The 20,132-nt window shown below is 43.5% G+C and overlaps 1 long non-coding RNA gene across 1 annotated transcript in view; it reads right to left on the reverse strand.

Moving 5' to 3' along the window:
- Window positions 1–642: 642 nt before the first annotated feature.
- The window catches only part of LOC146835231 (uncharacterized), a 30,825-nt gene continuing 11,335 nt past the window's right edge, over window positions 643–20,132 (reverse strand). Inside the window, exon 6 of the long non-coding RNA XR_014960694.1 lies at window positions 643–2,391. This is a non-coding gene — a long non-coding RNA (uncharacterized LOC146835231). The remainder of the gene's footprint in view (window positions 2,392–20,132) is intronic.

Here is a 20,132-nt window from a genome sequence, read left to right on the forward strand (position 1 = left end):
ACTAGAACAGCTAAAAAGTAGTCTGACATACAGTATCCAATGCTGATTGACTACTTACATGACCTCACCACTAAATTGCGTGTTCTCCACCAACAGGTTCAAAACGCTTTACCAGAGGCCTCCACAGACCCAGGTCATTCTATCCAACCTGGAGACTGGGTCTGTGTGAAAATTTTTCAGAGGACAAGGAATTTGGAACCTCGTTGGAAGGCGCCTCGACAAGTTCTTCTGGTGACACGTACAGCAGTGAAAGTCGAAGGGAAAAAGAACTTGCCCTTGCCCTTGCCTTTTGACCAGTGGATCCGTAAGGGTGTAGGTGATTTTGAAGGCGAAAGGGTCCCCCGGTTTGTACCTTTCAGTAGTGCACGCCTGGATGGAACTCGGTCAGAGAAGAAGATGACGACGTTTTACAAGAAGCCGTACCGCCACATCTCCGATTGAACACTACAGATCCACAGACACTATTTCAGGACCAAACTGTACTAAACAGAACTCGATATAATTTAAGGCCTAGACTGGTCAAAGACACCTGAGATTTTCATCTCTTTTGTGACATGTACCATCTGTCCAGGTTGCAGGGTCATGGTAATGTAGAAGCTGAAATGGAAATAATAAGGAATAATACAAATAACACAAGTCTCTGTCAGAACAACTGTTAGCAAGATTTATTTGGGAACAACAAATAATGCAAAAGTACGTGCAGCACGGAGGCAGACAATAAAGATACTGAATGCCCAAAGATGTGACATTGGTGACAGCTTTTATGAGCCATAACCACAAAGGATACGGCATCATCACATACGTAGCACAAATTAAGCCCTATCCATTTGACCAATTAGCAAAGGCCTAGATTGTGCTATACCTTTTAAGGTCCGAAATATGCTGTTGCTAACCACGTGTCCCAAGTGGGCAGCTATGGGGACTTTCCACTGTAATGTAATCTATCAACGTTGGTACCTTCCCAGTTAATTATTGCAACATAATAGAAAGGACCTGACATATTGCAAAATGTGCTATGCTGAAATGTCTGTGTCTACGTGAGCATCTTCCCTGTCACGTATTATTCTTGATAGAACCTTGTGTTACAAAAGCTGTGTCTCTGAAGCGAATGGAAAAGTACAAGCATTTTGTGCACTGCTTTTCATGTCAACCTAGCAGGGTCTAAAAGCTTACAGCATTTGGTATCATACAAGAAAGATGGCTTCTACATTGCCCCATCTGATACCAAATCACTATCTTCTAACCCCTCACCTCCCTGCTGGCCATTGATGAACATTATTTCAATGTCTTTTGCAAATAATATTATCAGCGCAGTCACTATTATCCCTGGGACTGGTGTCAATATGGCTCCTAACACTGATGGCCATGTTCTATCCGTTCTTCTTGTACTTGGCATTGTTCCTTTCTTTCACTTGTTTAGTTAATGTCTCTGATAAGACCAGATCAGATCTCTTCTATTGCATAAATCACGCAATCCAAAATGTCAAGTCAAATGTCTCTCTTCTTGTGCTGTTGTTTGATGTCCAAAAAGTGGGGAACGAGATGTCTTGCAAGATCAGGTCTCCTAACCCACTCAATAGCGTAGAATTTGGCACAGTTAGTTCCAGCACACTATTTAATTTTATTCCAGGACACAATAACCTCATATGAATTATTAGTTGTTACTCTTCTACCCTCACTTGTATAGATCTAAGCCTTCCAGATCTTGTTGCTGGCATTTGTCGTAATTGGGGTGTACTTAGGTAGTTACATACCCTTAACCAAGTGTTCAATTCAGTTCTTTGATGTTCCAAAGCCATGTCTTTGATATCTAACTAGCGGGTGATGCACCTCCTAGGGGTCTATTGGTGCAGACACCAGTCAACCATTTAGAAGAAAAGGTTGGTGCCTTGATGGTGTACTGTCAGAGGTTACTAGCACATGACAGTTGGCACTCCCTTGGAAAGTAACTGGTACAGACGTCTTTGGAGTCATTATACCCAGAGGCCTGGGCTTGTTGTGCGCCGTATGTTACTGCCTCTGGTGTCTTCTGTTTTCTGTTGGAGTCCTAGCCTGCCCCGAGCAAGTGTCTGCCTCTTATTTCCCATTGGTCTTGTCTTGCGTGCTTGATCGAATGTTGTACCGGCGAGGTGCCTCAGATCTCGCTTGTGGTGCTGGTAGAGCTCATTCTCTGCTGTCTGGTGCGTCTGCTTTCTTGGTGTGGGAGCTGTGGATCCAGGATGTCAGCCCTTGGCACGTCACTGCTGTTGCTATGCTGAGGATGATCTGGTGAGGTCCCTTCCACCTTGGCTGGAAGCAGTGCCGTCGGGTGTGGGCCTTTACCCAGATCCAGTCACCAGTCTGCAGGTCATGTGGCGGTGGAGATGTTGCCTCTGGAAGCACCTGCAGTACCTGGTGGTGAAGATAACGTAAGGTCTCGGTTAATTTCTTGCACTAACATAAAAGCAGGTAGTCTGTTATTGATAGTGGGGCTGTGGACATGTGGCCTGCAATGTTCATGGGGTGGCCAAATACTATTTCTTGGGCTGGGCTTTGTTACCCTATCTGGCGTGCTCCTCATCGCCAGCAGGGTTAGTGGTAGTGCATCTACCTATGAAAGTTCAGTTGATGCACACATTTTTCCAATCTTATTCTTCAACACCCCATTCTTCCTCTCCACCGCGCCCGCTGCGGGGGGTTGATAGGTGTAGTGTAGTTTCTGTGTGACCCCAAGTCCCTTACATATTCCCCCTATGACATGGGAAATGAATGCTGGCCCATTGTCGGAGCTCAGAAGGGCTGGTATTCCAAAGCGTGGGATAAGTTCCTGTAGGAGGCATTTGGCAACTGTATGTGCAGTTCTTTGTTGGGTATGCTTCGGTCCACTTACTGAACATGCACACAATTACCAACACATGTTTGTACTTGTGGGTGGGGGGCATGTCTATGAAGTCCATCTGGAGGCTTTCAATTGGTCCGTGGGGAGGAGGGAAATGACTAGGCCTGGGCGTAGTTCGCGAAGTAGCACTTCGCGAAGCTACGCAAAGTGAAGTTCGCACTACGCGAGCTACACGTAGCACTTCGCGAACTGCGTAGTACCTTGTTCGCACTGTGCCAGATGTCGTTTTCAATGATTGCACAGTGCGGACAAGCAACCGGCACTGTGCAATCATTGAAAACGGCATCTTGCACAGTGCGAGCTGTAGTTTTCTGCTGCTCGAGTAGATTTTTACTCGAGCTTCAGCTTTCTCAACGCGAACTGGTAGTTTCTCATCGCGAGCGGTCGCGAGCATACGCGACCACTCGCAATGAGAAACCTGACCTCCTCGCGTTGGGAATCTCGCCGGGAGGTTTATTTTCCATGCTCGCGATCGCCAACTTGAAGTTGCTGATCGCGAACAAGGAAAAAGTCTCGCCGGGATGTCATTTTGCTTGCTCGCGGTCGCCAACTTGATGTTGAGGACCGCGAGCAAGCAAAAAATTACCGCAGCACTACGCAACACTACGCTACGCGTGTTCGCACTGTGCTACGTGCAGTTCGCGTAGTGCGAAGTAGCGCGAACTTCGCAAACTACGCGAGCGTAGCGTAGTGCTTTGCCCAGGCTTAGAAATGACCAGGTGCAGTTGGTGTGCCCTTTCCAGTATTATATTGTGCGCAAACAGTGCATTGCCTGCAAAGTCTTTCTGCTATTTGGCGGAACTCGGAGTTGTACCAACATTGGGAAAACAGTCTGATCATGCCATCTCGGCCAACATGTGAGAGATCGTGAAAAAGGCATGTGATGGAAGGAAGCATTGCTGAAGGCAGGCATATCTTCCCATTGGGCCCTGTCCATAACCCCTCCTTTGTTTGCACACATCCTCCTTTGACCCATTCCTCTTTTTCATCCACCTTCCTTTTAATATAAATTGGGTCATAGTATAATGCGTCACTGTTATCTTTAGTGTTCTTCTCACTGCTTGTTATTTGTACCATTACTAACTGGCAGCCTATCAGTGCTATTCTCCTTTCTTCCCCATCAATAAATGCTATGCCCTTTAATACATATTCGTTTGATGATGTGTGCGCTGCACATTGTATTATAGCCACTTTGGTTGGTCTTAGTAATGCTTGGAGGAGGCCACTGATCAACTGTGCATGTTATATTTGTTGGCCTGTGGGTGTGAGGAATCCCCTCATGGAGAGAAAGGGAAAGAGACAACCTTTTAATAAACACAGAAGGTCACTGTTAATGCCAGACCTAATTAGGGGCCGAGTTATGAAATAAAGTGCACCCACGTCCTCTCATTAAGTGCAGATATACAACTGTTGTTAATTAACAAGACTTTACAGAAGCAGGACAAGAAATAGTACTCCTAGAAAATATTTGTGAACTGCATTTAAGCATGAGCAAATATGCAGGTGTAGATCTACTCATGCGAAAATCTGAGTGTTTGCAAGCTCACTTTTCCTCCATCCACTTTTAGCCAACCTTGGAAGAAGTATTATGTCTGCTATTTTCAGGAGTAAAAATCCAACCTGTCTCAGCATTCTTACCATTACCTTCATCCCCTGTATGTAGATCTGTTGAACGTGTGAAATATCAAATGAGAGTGGATCACTGGTCCTGAAAGAACCAAAGTAAGCATCAACAGTTAATAAACTGTTAAGAAACCCTCAAGCACGTTTTCTGCAAGGTGGTGTTATAGCGGTATGTTCGATTATCCGCTTTGCTTAACAACGTGACAGCATCATCATTGGGTTACTGTGTGCTTCCTCCACCCGGAGGTTCTTGCCTCTGGTTTTTTCAGTAGTGATCATAAAAGGTGTGTGATAAAGGCATCCCAGTGAGTGTAGGTTAAAAAACTCGTAAACCCAGTCAAAATTTTTTTTAATAGGACTGGGTTCGGGTTTGGTTAAAAAATATGATTTATGTGCAAAGTTAGACACTTTAGGGTCTGTTGCACTTGGTGAAAGTATTCAAAAAAATGTGGTCAACATGTTTCAGCCCTATCTAGCGCCCCTAAGGGTCAGGTGGGCTTTCTTCAGGACCAAATGTGATAGTGGAGGAATCTAAATATTCATAGGACTCCTTAGGGAGGGTGGAGTGAATAGTCCAACCAGCACGAAAAAGTTCGTTTTGAACCTGTTAGGAAGTGGTGGAAAGAAAAGGTAAAAAGACTGATTTCAGTCACAATCCATGCTGTTACTAAGTTCAAAATCTAGAGCATCAGCCGTTGTTTTGCAACTTAAAAATGACAATACTTCTACTGAAATATAATGTCAATGGATAGAAAGACAAAAATTGACATTTGTTAATGGCAAAGAATGGCCCTCTTTTTGTATTTCAAAAAAGTGGGGGTATGCAGGTAAGAAGAACCAAAACATTAAAAACTGAAACACAAACACATAGACTCATCGCCATTCTTCAGTAGTGAGAAAACATATCCCGTTGAACTAGGGAGCGTGGTACATGATGATTGGGTTATCGAGTACAAAGCATCAATGTCATACATGGTATAGAAACAAGTAGCTCAAAAGTAACAGAGAAAAAAAATCATACGCATCCTTTCTATCAGGACAAAAAAGTCCCACTGAAAGGTTTTTCTAAAATCGCCATGGCTGAGAATTTAGGCCTGAGCTACTCAACAGACGAAATCAATGCCATTTTGTCCCTCCCCTCACTATTGCAGGATAAAGACCTAACACAAACTTTAGCACAAACTACAGATTGGGAAGAACTGTCAGAGCTGAAAAAAGAACAAGTACGCACTGCTATTCATGGGGTCATCATGACCGAATACCTTCGCGCTAATGCGGCACCAAGAGGACTCTGGGTGAACAACGCTCCACGAATTTTCCTACATGACTTGGTCTTCCGAAAAGATTGGTCCTCGATCTCATGGAAGTGTACAAGAGATTACCTTGTCCTGATCATAAAAACAGCTACCAGGTTGACTGAAGAACTCACCATTAAGATCCAGGTGACCGAAACAAAACTTAAGAACATGGTACATCTAACAGTATACAAAAAAAGACTTGAAGAGATCAACAAGGAGATGAACGAGACTAGGGAATATATCACACAAAATAAAATCCAAAAACTTGGAAAAGACCTAAAGAAGTTCTCAAATGAAAGAATGCACCCTTATAGTGCCGATGACTATAAAGTCCCGGAAGAGAACTATGACCACAACTCAAGTAACTCGAGCATGGGTTCCTCCTCCAACGGATCGGACTGGAGTGGTGATGAGACCTACACACCAAGGAGAAATAGGGGACAATACAGACGCCAGAATAGGAGAAGGCCTCATAACTGGTACAACCCCTTTTTCAACGTTCAACGTTCCGCAACATCCAGCCCCCTTCCAACCATATAATCCGAACTTTCAAGGCTGGAATACCCCCTTCTACCCAGGCCCCCCACAGATGGGAATTCCACCACCACCAAATATGAGTCAAGACTATACACACAGACCTCCTTTTTTAGGGAGAGGCCAGACCAACAACAGGGCAAGAAGAAAGGGAGTAACCTGGGAAGACCAACAGCGCCAAGTACATACCAGGAGTATGACAAATGCAAAACCGGGGACAAGCGCAACAACCTCGTCTTCAACTTAACTGATATTTCCCTAACAACTGAACAGGAAAACATTTTAAATAAAGGCCTGAGCTTTGTTCCAACCCCTCCTGTTGACATTTTCAAACTCCAATGCGAGATGGCAGAATTTTGTCGCAAAATTAAGCTTAAAGCTTACTTTAAAGAACAGGATGAACAAGAGAGAGAAGGCGATACCACCTTATGCCGCAAATCCAGGTTCTGTCCCCTGAACCATCAGGTTCCAGTGGAGATTATGGCTTTTGAACAAGCCATCATGAGAGAAGTGGAAGGTCTCAAAGATCAAACTAGGAAACCATTTGTGAATGTATCCAGGGCCGAACAATTAGCTTTGGACACTTTGCGGAAAAATTGCAATCTTGTGATAAAACCTGCCGACAAAGGCGGAGGAATTGTATTGCTGAGTAAAGAAGGGTATGAGCAACAGTGTATGGACCTTCTATCAGACAGAAAGTTCTATGAGATCATCACAGTAGACCCTACAGAACGTCTCCAAAGAACCATCACCCTGATGGTTGACGAAGCTGAAATGAACAGTTGGATCTCTAAAAGTGAAGCAGAGTTCCTGGTTGCCCGGACACCGAGGATGCCGTACTTCTACTCGCTTCCCAAGATTCATAAAGACCGCAGACCACCACCGGGAAGGCCAATTGTCTCCGGGATCGAATCTATCCTCGAACCTTGGTCACAATTTGTGGATCACTACCTTAAACCACTAGTGCAAAGGACACCTACCTATCTTAAGGACACCAAAGAACTGCTTAACCTTCTAAAAAACCAACGCTTCGCAGAAGGAAGAATGTTGCTAGTTGGTTTAGACGTCGAAAGTCTTTACACCAGCCTCCCACAGGAGAAAACGCTGGAGACCCTTGAAGAACTACTGTTCAAACAGCAGTGGAACCACAAAACGCCAAGACACTTCATTTTGGAGTGTTGTAGGCTAGCACTCACTGAGAACCACTTCGAATTTAACAACATCATGTACAGACAACGCCACGGTACTTCCATGGGGAGTACCTTCGCACCGAGCGTGGCTGGACTGTACGTGAGCGATTTCGAAGCTAATTTCGTACAGAGTCCTACCAACCCCTTTCTAGACCAGATCATCTTCTGGAAAAGGTATATTGATGATGTCCTGCTAATCTGGGAAGGCGACACAACAACACTAACTGAATTCCATCAATGGCTGAACACCAGAGACGAATGGCTGAAATTTACATACACATCAAGCTCAAACGAGCTTGACTTCCTAGATGTCACCATCTTCATTGACCATAATACCATCCAGACTAAGACCTTTTTAAGGCCACTGCAAAGAACAGTTTACTCTCCTTCAATAGTTTCCACCCGCGCCCAATGAGAGAGAACCTTCCGTACGGTCAGTTCCTCCGACTCAGACGCAACTGTAGTACCATTCAAGATTATAAAGAACAAGCGCAGGATCTGAGCGAGAAGCTGAAGAACAGAGATTACCCCCCACGAACCATCAAAAAATGTCAAAAGAGGGCGAGAAACCAACCGAGAGAGGCCCTCTTAGAAACAACTGTAAAAGAGCCTATGACAGACCTAGTCACCTGTGTCAGCACTTACAGCCCAGTGTCCAATGACGTAAAGAAAATTATCAACAAAAATTGGAAGATTCTCACGTCAGGAGCCTTGAAATGGCCAAAACCGAGGTTCTCAAACAAGCGGACACGTAATCTAAAGGATATTTTGGTACATACAAGACCTCCACCTAAACCAACTCTGGAAACAACCCTAAGCCTTTGGAGTAATATACCAGTAACTGGCCATTATCCATGTGGCACGTGTTCCGTCTGTCACCTCACTACGGCAACAAAAACCCTGCAACTCTTACCAGACTTAAAATGGACAATCCGAGCACATACCAACTGCAATACTACCCATGTGATCTACATGATCACATGTCCTTGTCAATTACGCTACATCGGAATGACCTGTCGAAAAGCAAAATAACGACTCTGCGAACATAGGAGCAATGTGAAATGCAAAAAGAGCACCACAAAAATGAGTAGCCACTATCTGGAAAAAGGCCACACAGTTAACCATCTCCAGTGGGTCATCCTAGAAGCTCTAACTGTTAAAAATCACAACGCAGAAAAAATTCTTTTTGAAAAAGAACAAAGATGGGTCCACCGGCTTCGCACCCATATACAGGGACTTAATGATAATATACCTTGGTTAAGCATCAACAAATGACAACCACTATGCACCAATTGAATATTGATTATATCAAAGCAGAAGAATGAACGCCTCAACCAAGATGAGATAGATCGGAACTATTCTCTCAATTATGACCAAAAACACACCATATAATACTACTTGAGAGCGAACTCACATTATGACACCATCATTTCAATAACGATTACGAATACATCCCCGAAAGAACAGCAGCACCACTCTCTTTTATGAATTTGACTATATCTTTATTGAGAAATTGAGCGTGCAGCATGATAAAATCTCTACAAGGTTCGAAGCGTGCGCTGCTGTAATTATAACTTTATTGAGACAGCAGATGAACAATAAGCAGATGCAGACTCGAACAATCGCCCGATGTATCATATTTTTCCTCTTCTGTTAAGCAACATACTTTTCTTGCATAGAAGTGTATATCTTATAACAACTCCAAACAAGTTTTAACGATAAAACCAGAATCAGGCTCCAAATTTTCTCCTCGGTTTCTTTTTTGAACATGTGACGACCCTGCCCCTTTAAAAAAGCTGACCCGGTACTATCAGCAGACATACCGGGGAAAGAGAGGCAGCGGCAGAACAAGTCGACAACACCTATGCGCAAGGTAGCGGCAGAGGCGGACTCGAGCAGACCTTCGAAGGAACGTAATGTATTCAATTCACCTTAAATTACTTTCCTTTCCCTTTTTTTCCCAAGAGCGAGGTTTAGCCTCCTACCCCCGAAGGTTTTCCTCAACTAGAGAAAACAAGGTACATAGTTATTTATTTCTTCATTGTTGCACATTACGGTGACCTACTAAACTAACACGCCTCGAATATTCTGCGCGTACTCGCGACCTCAAGCAAATCAGCATATATTTATTTAAAGGCGTTTAACATCGTTTTTTGTGAATAATTATTCTGATTATCATACGAAATCCTTGTCAAATCCTCACCCTTTTTACACTGTTTCTTTTGTTAGCTCTTGCACAAATTTGAAGTTCGTATACTGATTATTGATAAGCTTCACATAACACGCCTTTTTAACGATCTGTGATAGATACAGGACAGTTTGGCCCATTCTGCTCCTAGTTTTTTTCTCTGTTACTTTTGAGCTACTTGTTTCTATACCATGTATGACATTGATGCTTTGTACTCGATAACCCAATCATCGTGTACCACGCTCCCTAGTTCAACGGGATATGTTTTCTCACTACTGAAGAATGGCGATGAGTCTATGTGTTTGTGTTTCAGTTTTTAATGTTTTGGTTCTTCTTACCTGCATACCCCCACTTTTTTGAAATACAAAAAGAGGGCCATTCTTTGCCATTAACAAATGTCAATTTTTGTCTTTCTATCCATTGACATTATATTTCAGTAGAAGTATTGTCATTTTTAAGTTGCAAAACAACGGCTGATGCTCTAGATTTTGAACTTAGTAACAGCATGGATTGTGACTGAAATCAGTCTTTTTACCTTTTCTTTCCACCACTTCCTAACAGGTTCAAAACGAACTTTTTCGTGCTGGTTGGACTATTCACTCCACCCTCCCTAAGGAGTCCTATGAATATTTAGATTCCTCCACTATCACATTTGGTCCTGAAGAAAGCCCACCTGACCCTTAGGGGCGCTAGATAGGGCTGAAACATGCCGACCACATTTTTTTGAATACTTTCACCAAGTGCAACAGACCCTAAAGTGTCTAACTTTGCACATAAATCATATTTTTTAACCAAACCCGAACCCAGTCCTATTAAAAAAAATTTTGACTGGTTTTACGAGTTTTTTAACCTACACTCACTGGGATGCCTTTATCACACACCTTTTATGATCACTACTGAAAAAACCAGAGGCAAGAACCTCCGGGTGGAGGAAGCACACAGTAACCCAATGATGATGCTGTCACGTTGTTAAGCAAAGCGGATAATCGAACATACCGCTATAACACCACCTTGCAGAAAACGTGCTTGAGGGTTTCTTAACAGTTTATTAACTGTTGATGCTTACTTTGGTTCTTTCAGGACCAGTGATCAACTCTCATTTGATATTTCAGATATTTGTTAAAGAAGCTGAGTGGGTCGCAACTCCTTCTTTCTCCCTCCCCCTGATTTATATACGATCTGTTGAACGTAGCAGCATAAGGTAATAGTTAGTATTCAAACCCTACTATGGAAGGAGCCCTGGCATAATCAGAAATGCTATTTTAGAGACCTTATATAATGATATTGCTGCCATAATTTGTCGCCGCATTGCATGGCACAAAAGGGACAAGTGGTTTTTGTCACAGGACACCTATTCACTAACACCCCTAAAGACTACACCTGTACATTAAAAGACATAATAAATCTGTACACATTGTATCCTTAAAACATCATAATACGAAGCACAGTTAAGTTATTCAATGCACACTATCCTTCTGCATTGGCATATACTCATTACTAAAGATCAATAAATAAACAGAATTTTACTACTCTTTGTCCAGTCCTTTGTAGCCCCTGGCGAATGCACTGCTTTAGAAAAGCATTTTAGCACATTCCCCTTACATTATAAATTGTTATATATCCTGCAACTCTGAAGAACCTAGAAATGGAAAACATTAATATACATACACAATATTTCTTTTAGATGCATACATAACATAGTACTTCTCCTTGCTCAATTCAATTAGGCAAAACCCTTTAAGAGCGCAATATACCTAGTGCTATTCTATATGTGCTTGTGAGGATGGTGACGTTATATGTTAGGCTGCCGTCTGTGGAGTGAGAAATGGGGAAAACAAGCCAGCTACCTAACATGACCTAATTGTGTTATCCTGGGCGTTTCATTTTCATCTTTGCAACTTACATCTTTCTTAATAATGGGAACCCAGGCCACCCAGATCTTTTAGCTCAATAGCTAATATGTTCAAATGCACACTTTGAAAAACCAGCACTTGAAACAGGGACAATACCTATAAATGCACGGAAATAACCTGATAACTGGCAGGAGGGTCCTCTATTCCCCCTGCTTTTTAATTAGGTAGCCTTTGTGCAATGTAATGGAATCTTTTGTTCTTTAAAATAGCAAATGTCTCCTGTTGTAAATCACTCTGGGAGATGGGGTGGGGGACCTGTGGATAACATCACTCTGGCCCTCACAATGTCAATTGACAAGACACCAAACAGACACGTACGACACACATCTTTTCTCTGACGTTCTTGCATCTGAAAATGTTGCACCAAAACTTATTAAAGTGCATATACACAAAATACCATTTCCCTTCATCAATCTTTAAATGAACTTTAAACAACTATAAATTGTAACAGTTATTCAATCCTATTTTGTTAATATACATTTAAGCATTTGCATTCCCTTCCATTCTCCGCTGCGAAGAATACATTTCTTTTTTTAAGTAGTTCTGTTCATACCCACAGAAAGCTGTTGTAGTGTGTGGTTTAGTCTTGGCGCAATGCCCAGAATCTGTGGCCAGCCCACGATCGTTATTTCAAAGCCAGTCCAAAAGACTTTTCTTTAACCCTTTAATGTATCATATAATCAAAGGCCGTGCTGGCCATTTCTCAGTAACTATTGCTTTCACTCTTTCTACTCTATAAAATTATCAGGTGTTCCCTTCCACCTATTTGTCTCCCTTCCTGTCTCATTAGTTCTATGTACCCTCTTCTTTGTTCTACACGTAATTTCAGAAGGTCGTTGGTAAAGGACATGAGATCTGCTCTGGACCATGAGACATGTACAAATGCCACTTTATTTTCCTTTTCCCCAGGTGGAGGGGACACATTTCACAGGGGCATTATCAATGTGGTGCGTTGTTGGCACTTGGAAAGAAAGCAGGGAACGTAAAGTTGACAACATCGCAACTATAATATGGAGAGAGGGGGGCTGTTCCCGTATTTTGTGTTTGTCTTAGGGCCATCGCTTGCTGCTTATACCAGTGAATACATATGTTTCCGGCACTGTAAGGGGAAACACACTTCAGCGCACCGCCCACTTCCTCACAGAGGAGAAGCGTGCTCACTCATGTACATTCATCTAACTGAAGGGATGTCTATCAACCCCTTACTGATGATAGAGTGGGCCTGCCCAAAATTTGTTGTGCAAGCTCAGGGTCCAAGAGCTCTGTTGCTAGAGTATTACAAAACAAACCCATAGTTAATCAAAGACAGTATATAAAAAAATAAAAGCACTTCAAATAAATCCATACAGTACAATAACAGCGCTTCAAATGAATGCATATAATGCAATACCAACACCAACACCCTCCTTGTTGTGAGTAGGCGGACACCTATTCACATCTGGAGACCACCCTTGGTATCCAGCAGGAGGCAGTGCACCAGCGCCAACTTATCTCTGGCCACAACTTCCCAAAAACTAGTCCCACACCGTAATCTTCCATTCCCTTCCTTCCAGGAGAATAATCACAGTCACAAGAAAGACATTGCAATCTAAACGAAACACAATATGCAGTCCTATGTCATAATTGTATTCCCCATTTTCAATAGATGGAAACAGCAATGCAGTTGTGTTACCTGAAAGGAACCCGTACCCCAATAATTGCTCTTTGTAAGTGTATGTGGGAAGGAGTAATCTGTCCCTCTTGCAGTAGACAAACTTACAGGCACACGTCGGTACAGTGACTCAGAAGGTAGTCAGCAGACTATGTCTGGCTGCTCATTCCTGAGGTGTGGGGATATGGATAACAGATAATACAAATTGATAACAGATACTAATCAGTCAGCGATCAAACAGCCAGCTGCGCATTGTTAAAATGAAGCAGAGCAAGCGCCCATTATCAGACAACGTGACATGAAATGACATTTGCTACAAGTTCACAGAAAATATTCATGGATAGGAAGAAAAGAGACAGAGGTAGAGTAAGATATTTCGTCCCCTTCCTTTCTCTCTGGGCCACGCAGACCCACAGAGGTGCTGCTGAACGAAATTTTTAGAATCACATAAAAGGTGAGACAAAAATAGGTGAACTCTGCACTTACACAGGCAGTGGGGATCTACACAAGCACCTGTTACCTAATCCCAAAATAGTGTTAGTGTAATGAGTGTAATCATAAGGAGAGCTGAAACCTGACATATCATAAGTAGCAGTGCACAGACTTAGGGTAATGTGCAATATAAAAACAAATTATGAAAGTGTCTATTTGAGCAGTCTAGAAATATTATTGTATGAAAATGGCAACAGAAATCTTCCTCGTGTCAAAGTCAGATCAGTCAAAAATGTAGATGTACAGTCAAATTTCGATAACTGACGAACATAGGTCTTGAAAACAAAAATCATAAAGCTCAAGAAACTTATTATTAATGCAAATCAAGGAAACAATAAATCACGTATTCCTTCATTGTTTGAAACCAGGCGTTCACCCCCCTTCCTTTTCTCAGCATCCGACACCCTCCACCCCTGGAGCCAGTGAGTGTCGCAGGCAAGACAGGGAACTGCAGAATTTCACCCTCCATGAAACATCAGTAGTCTTGTGCTTCCTATTTTCAGGGAGTTACTGCGTGGTCAAGGAAAAAAGGCGAATATTTGCCCTCACCGAACCCCAGTGGTGAAGGTGACAGTGCAGCAAGTATACTCCCAGTACAAAGCACATCATCAAGTAGTGAGGTGAACCCTGAATCATAGACAGCGATAGAATACCAGGGGAGCATCTGCAGTTGCAACCCCTCACGACGCTGGGTGTGCTCAAACCGAGACAGCACCCATGGGCCCACTTCCGAGAATTCCCACCGAATCCTCCTGACCCTGCTCCCACTGAGCAGGGTCCCTGGACCTATTAGTCTGGTTGGAGCGCTACTGGCTGCCTAGAAACAGAAAAGTAACCCTAATCTAAATACTGAATGAAATCCGGAGGGGATGCTAATCACCAACCCTCCACCAGTCCCTCCAACCAAGGTCCCAAAGGAGCTCGTCAGCTCAATCTTGAATGAACTACGCGTAGCCGCTGCACCTAAACCGCGTGCAGCCACAGGGGTGCTTTCACCGCAACCACCTGCCATGGGGAGCGAAACTGCCACAACTCTAAAACGAGGGGCTACCTGCTACAACCCAACCAGGAGGATATAAACCCTCAATATGTACTCACCTAGTGATCACTGGTCTGTCAAAGCGTACCAACCTCAGTTGTCACCAGGGGACCAGGGGCCAATTGTCCTCCACCCCCATAGACCGGAGACTCTCTGCAGGCAAGACAAAGGGGTTGCAGAAGTACGCCCTCCGTGGTCCACGTTACAGCCAAGCGCTGCGTAGCACCAGGGAGTTACTGCGTGCATGGACTCGAGCAGAAGGACACCATCGCCGGTCTGGAGGGGTGGAGATGAGGACCAGGAACTACAAAGGAGATCAAAATGCACATTAAAAGACAGCTGATAGTCGGCAGCAGTGTCAGATGTCAAAACGCAGAAAGAGCTTCGAAGCAGAAACAGAGTCAGTGGCGCCGAGCAAACGTTAAGAGGAAGCAAAGGAAATGTCACAAGCATAATGGCGACACAGCGGAAATTATCCGTGATAGAAAAAGGAGAACAAAGAAAGTAATGAGGACTGCCAGTATGACAGCCAAGAAGTACTGCGGTAAACAACCAATGGAGCCATCCCCGAGACAGGCACACCGGCCAAAGAAACACTGGCAATGGCATGAGAAGAGTACCAAGAGAAAAGGAGACAGGAGGAGAGCGCTTAGAATCCAGTAAAAATAGTGCTATACAAATGTGCTGAGAGAGAAAGAGCAGGAGCCAAAGAAATGACACAAGCAACTAACGGTTAAGCACTGGTGTCGTCCTCCAACAGCCAGAGAGCGGAGATAGAGAAGACAAATTGAAATGTCACCACCTCAGGTCTCCGAGCTCCCGAGGAGTTGGAGTCCAGCAGCCGGTGGCCGTTGAAGCCGGTCAGATGTTTTGGGGCTGCATTCTCCACCAAATGTAGAAGCTGAAATGGAAATAATAAGGAATAATACAAATAACACAAGTCTCTGTCAGCACAACTGTTAGCAAGATTTATTTGGGAACAACAAATAATGCAAAAGTACGTGCAGCACGGAGGCAGACAATAAAGATACTGAATGCCCAAAGATGTGACATTGGTGACAGCTTTTATAAGCCAAAACCACGAAGGATACGGCATCATCACATACGTAGCACAAATTAAGCCCTATCCATTTGACCAATTAGCAAAGGCCTAGATTGTGCTATACCTTTTAAGGTCCGAAATATGCTGTTGCTAACCACGTGTCCCAAATGGGCAGCTATGGGGACTTTCCACTGTAATGTAATCTATCAACGTTGGTACCTTCCCAGTTAATTATTGCAACATAATAGAAAGGACCAGACATATTGCAAAATGTGCTATGCTGAAATGTCTGTGTCTACGTGAGCATCTTCCCTGTCACGTATTATTCTTGATCGAACCTTGTGTTACAAAAGCTGTGTCCCTGAAGCGAATGGAAAAGTACAAGCATTTTGTGCACTGCTTTTCATGTCAACCTAGCAGGGCCTAAAAGCTTACAGCATTTGGTATCATACAAGAAAGATTGCTTTTACAGTAGGAGCCTTGGTTTGTGACCTGTATAGTGGCTAGGACCCCAGGACTTGCAGTGTCATAGGACGGCTAATAATCACAGCCAAGTGAGTAAGGAAGATTGCCGTGAGCAACAATTTTAGAGGATGGATGTCCAATTGGGAAAGAAGGATAAGAGGGAAGAGATGAGAAAGAAATATTGTAAATTATTGTACAATAGATGTGGCATAACATTGTGTGTTTTTATGTTTTTGTGTATCTTATTGGCTTGTGTAGGTTGGGTTGTTCATGCTATGCAGCAAAAATCTGTCCCTACTTCTATTTCCTTGCCTCTTCGTTCTACTATCTCACCACATCAATTACGTACACTTCCCCAACATGAACTAATCAGGAGAACAGAATATTTTAATAATTCATTTGTCCAGTTGTTGCACCAGTATCAATTGGCAGTCAATACAACTGACTGTTGGGTGTGTGGACATATGCCGCATACCACAGATAAAGGGATGCCATATTTAGTCCTTCCGTTTTCTTATGAAGGTTCCGCTTGGGCCTATTTGACGATGTTTTCAAATGCATATCAGAACCGACTTAGACATCCTGTTGGTTCATATGGTAATGGACCAGATTTTATTCATAGTTCTCTGATAAAGGGAATAGTGGCTATGGCTAGAATTGTGGAGAATAGTAAGGTTCCTGTTGATGAGAAACGGACATATGATGGTTGGAATGTGACTCGTTACGTCACTAGCCTTACGGATAAAGTTAAACAGGGAAAATCTCCACCAATTTGGACTGTATCTCATCAAGGTAATTTCTGTTTACAAATGAATGGCCAGACTACTGACACTGGACAGGGAAAGAGCTCTTGCTCCCATACATACATTTACACATTTCGGAATTCGCCACCGTTGGTGCCATCTCAGGGCACGTATTTTGTCTGCCACGATAGAGCCTACACGTGGCTACCGGCTGATTTTTCAGGAACGTGCTATATAGCTTTCCTTCTCCCTCCTACATACACTGCTCCTTCAGGTTATCACAGAAGCAGATATGGCAGAGGGATTACTGATTCTAAAGACAGGGCAGGACAAGAGGGAGGTGATTTCCTCAAAGGATTTCTTCCTTGTTGGGGCCCAATGGCCAACAGTAGAAACATGAGACAGTTGGTTCATGTTGTTGAGACTACCATAGATGTTACTGTGGGAGCCTTGAGTAATCTCACAGCTGAACTTCAGGCAGATCGTCTCATTGCAGAACCGGATTGCCCTAGATGTTATTGTTGCGGATCGTGGTGGAGTTTGTAAATTGATCGGCTCTAGCTGTTGCATTTATATACCTGACGATGCCCCTACGGTATGCCATCTCCAAATTACAAGTGATCTACGAGTCGATTCATCAGGACGAAGGAGATTGGTCTTTATTGGGATGGTTTTGGGGATTACTGTCCAAATGGGGATGGAAGGTATTAACCTTCCTTGGAGAGGTTTTGACCATAATTTTTTCTTGTTATCTCTGTATGCAGTGTGGCCCCGCCATTTGCGGTCTTTGTGCCACTATGTGTGTCCCAAGGCCTGTGTCACAGAAAACGGAGAACATTAAAATGATGTTGCAGCAACAGCTTGATGACCTCAATTCAGTTTCCGATTTTGTTCATATTCAGCCACCATTTTGTGTCCCGCTGCCATTTTGTGTTGCCCTCACTCAGGCAGCACGGCGAACAAAGTGCTTTTGCTCTTCCTACGTGTCAAATAACCTCCTGCCTCTGTTTACGAAATTGGTGTCAGGGTCTGGCCGAGACCGCTAATCCTTGTCTGGTTTGACTGATCCCTGTTTCGACTATCTGTTGGTTCGCACCATTCTTTCCTGACTTTATCTTATCTTCTGGCCTTCGCTATTCTCTACTTGTATTCTCTCGTTTCACAGTTGTCCTTCGAGGCATACCAATGTGTCCTGCCACCTGCAAGACGAATTGTAAACACTACCATTGATTAACTTGTGGGGAAGGGTGACAAACAGAGTTGAAAGAGAGACTTATTTGGGTTACTTAATATCTTGTTTTCAAATTCTTCTCATTGGTTAACCATGTATACATTGGGAGTGTTCCTTGTGAATCTGTGTGTTATAAAAGATTATGCGCCACGGAGTTAAGCAGCAGTCTCCTAAGAACATACTGAGGGTACTTCTGGGACAACTGTGATTAGCTGCAGCTAATAAACCTGGTCTTCTACGCCTAACGGAGTGTCCTGTGTCTCTGTTCGACAAAGCAGGTGAACTCGGAGATTAAGGCGTGCCCTGCGCCGCCAGGCCCATGAGGCCCTGGTTTTTCAACCCTAACAGCGATACTGGCAAAGACCGAAGATTTGGAGGCGAGGTCGCACCGCAACAACCTGTGCTTCATGAGCATTACAGAGACAACAAACACAGGCAGCATGGAACTCTAAATTGAATCTCTCCTAATCACGCTACTGGGCAGAGAAACCTTCTCGGACGTCTTTATTGTGGAGCGGGCACACAGATCGTTGGCACCTCCGCCGCCATCGGGGGTGAGACAGCGCCTCCTAGTAGCCAAAATCCTCAACTACAGGGATCGTGATGTGGCGCTCCGTAAGGCTCGCGATCTAGGCACTTTGAATCATGAGGGTATGACTATCTCTATCTATCCAGATTTCACTACACAGGTCCAAGAAGCCTGGAAAAAATTCTTAGACGTAAAAAGGAAACTACGAGAAATGAACATTCCTTATGCAATGATCTACCCGGCGCGATTGAGAATTACAGATGACGGTAAAAGTAGAGTCTACAACACACCTACAGAAGTACTTAAATACTTGAAAATGAAATCAGCACAGCAGCCACGTCGGAGATCCCCTACAGGCGCACAAGATGAATCAGGGACTACATCAGATGTTGAATAATGTAGTATACACTAACTAAGATCGCCTTGGACTCTTCAAAAGTGGAACCCACCGGCGGCCTCCTATACCGATATACTGTGGACTCAGACAAGTAACAGTTATATTTGATTGGGCTGTGCAATATCCTACTCAAAGTAGTGCGTAGGGTTGATATTGTCTAATGTGTCACGCCTGGACTATATATGTCACTGCCTCCTGTGGATCTCATTAGGTTTATTTCTATTTACCGACATTGAGTTGTGTAGAAACATAACACTTAACAATTGGTAACATGACCCCCCTGTATGACTTGTTCATCGGGGATTAGGGCTGACTAGTCCCACCACCGTTGTGTACACCACAACCTTGTATTTTCGTTTTAGTAAGTAAAGTTCAAGCGGAATGAGTATATTCATCAGTTTATGGGGTTTGTCTCTGCCTAAATTGGGATGGTGACGGGGGAGGGAAGGGCAGAAAAACTAAAAAAACTGGTCAGCACAGAGACATCTGTTACTGTATATCTTATGATATGCAGATCTAGACGAGGATATCCTGTTCATGTAATTACCGTAGGCAGAAATGAATAGCAGGTTGATCACCACGAGGAAACTAACACTTATGACGTGGAATATAAGAGGCCTACACAATCCACAGAAAACACGAAAGGTCTTTGCATAGTTAGATCGTCCCAAAGTAGATGTCGCCTGTCTTGAAGAGATGCACCTTACTAACACAACGGAGTACAGAGTAGGGGCTTGATGGGCCTCATACAGGTTTGCATCATCCTATTCCACTTATGCTAGAGGAGTCTTACTACTTATTAAAAAAAATGTTCCCTTTACTCTGCTCCAATCAATTCAAGATGAGCATGGGAGATTTGTTATTGTACAAGGTCATTTTGGAGGAACTGTCATGACTATAGTTAATGTATATGGACCGC

This window comes from Triturus cristatus, chromosome 4_2 (assembly GCF_964204655.1).
Source record: "Triturus cristatus chromosome 4_2, aTriCri1.1, whole genome shotgun sequence".
Taxonomy (NCBI): domain Eukaryota; kingdom Metazoa; phylum Chordata; class Amphibia; order Caudata; family Salamandridae; genus Triturus; species Triturus cristatus.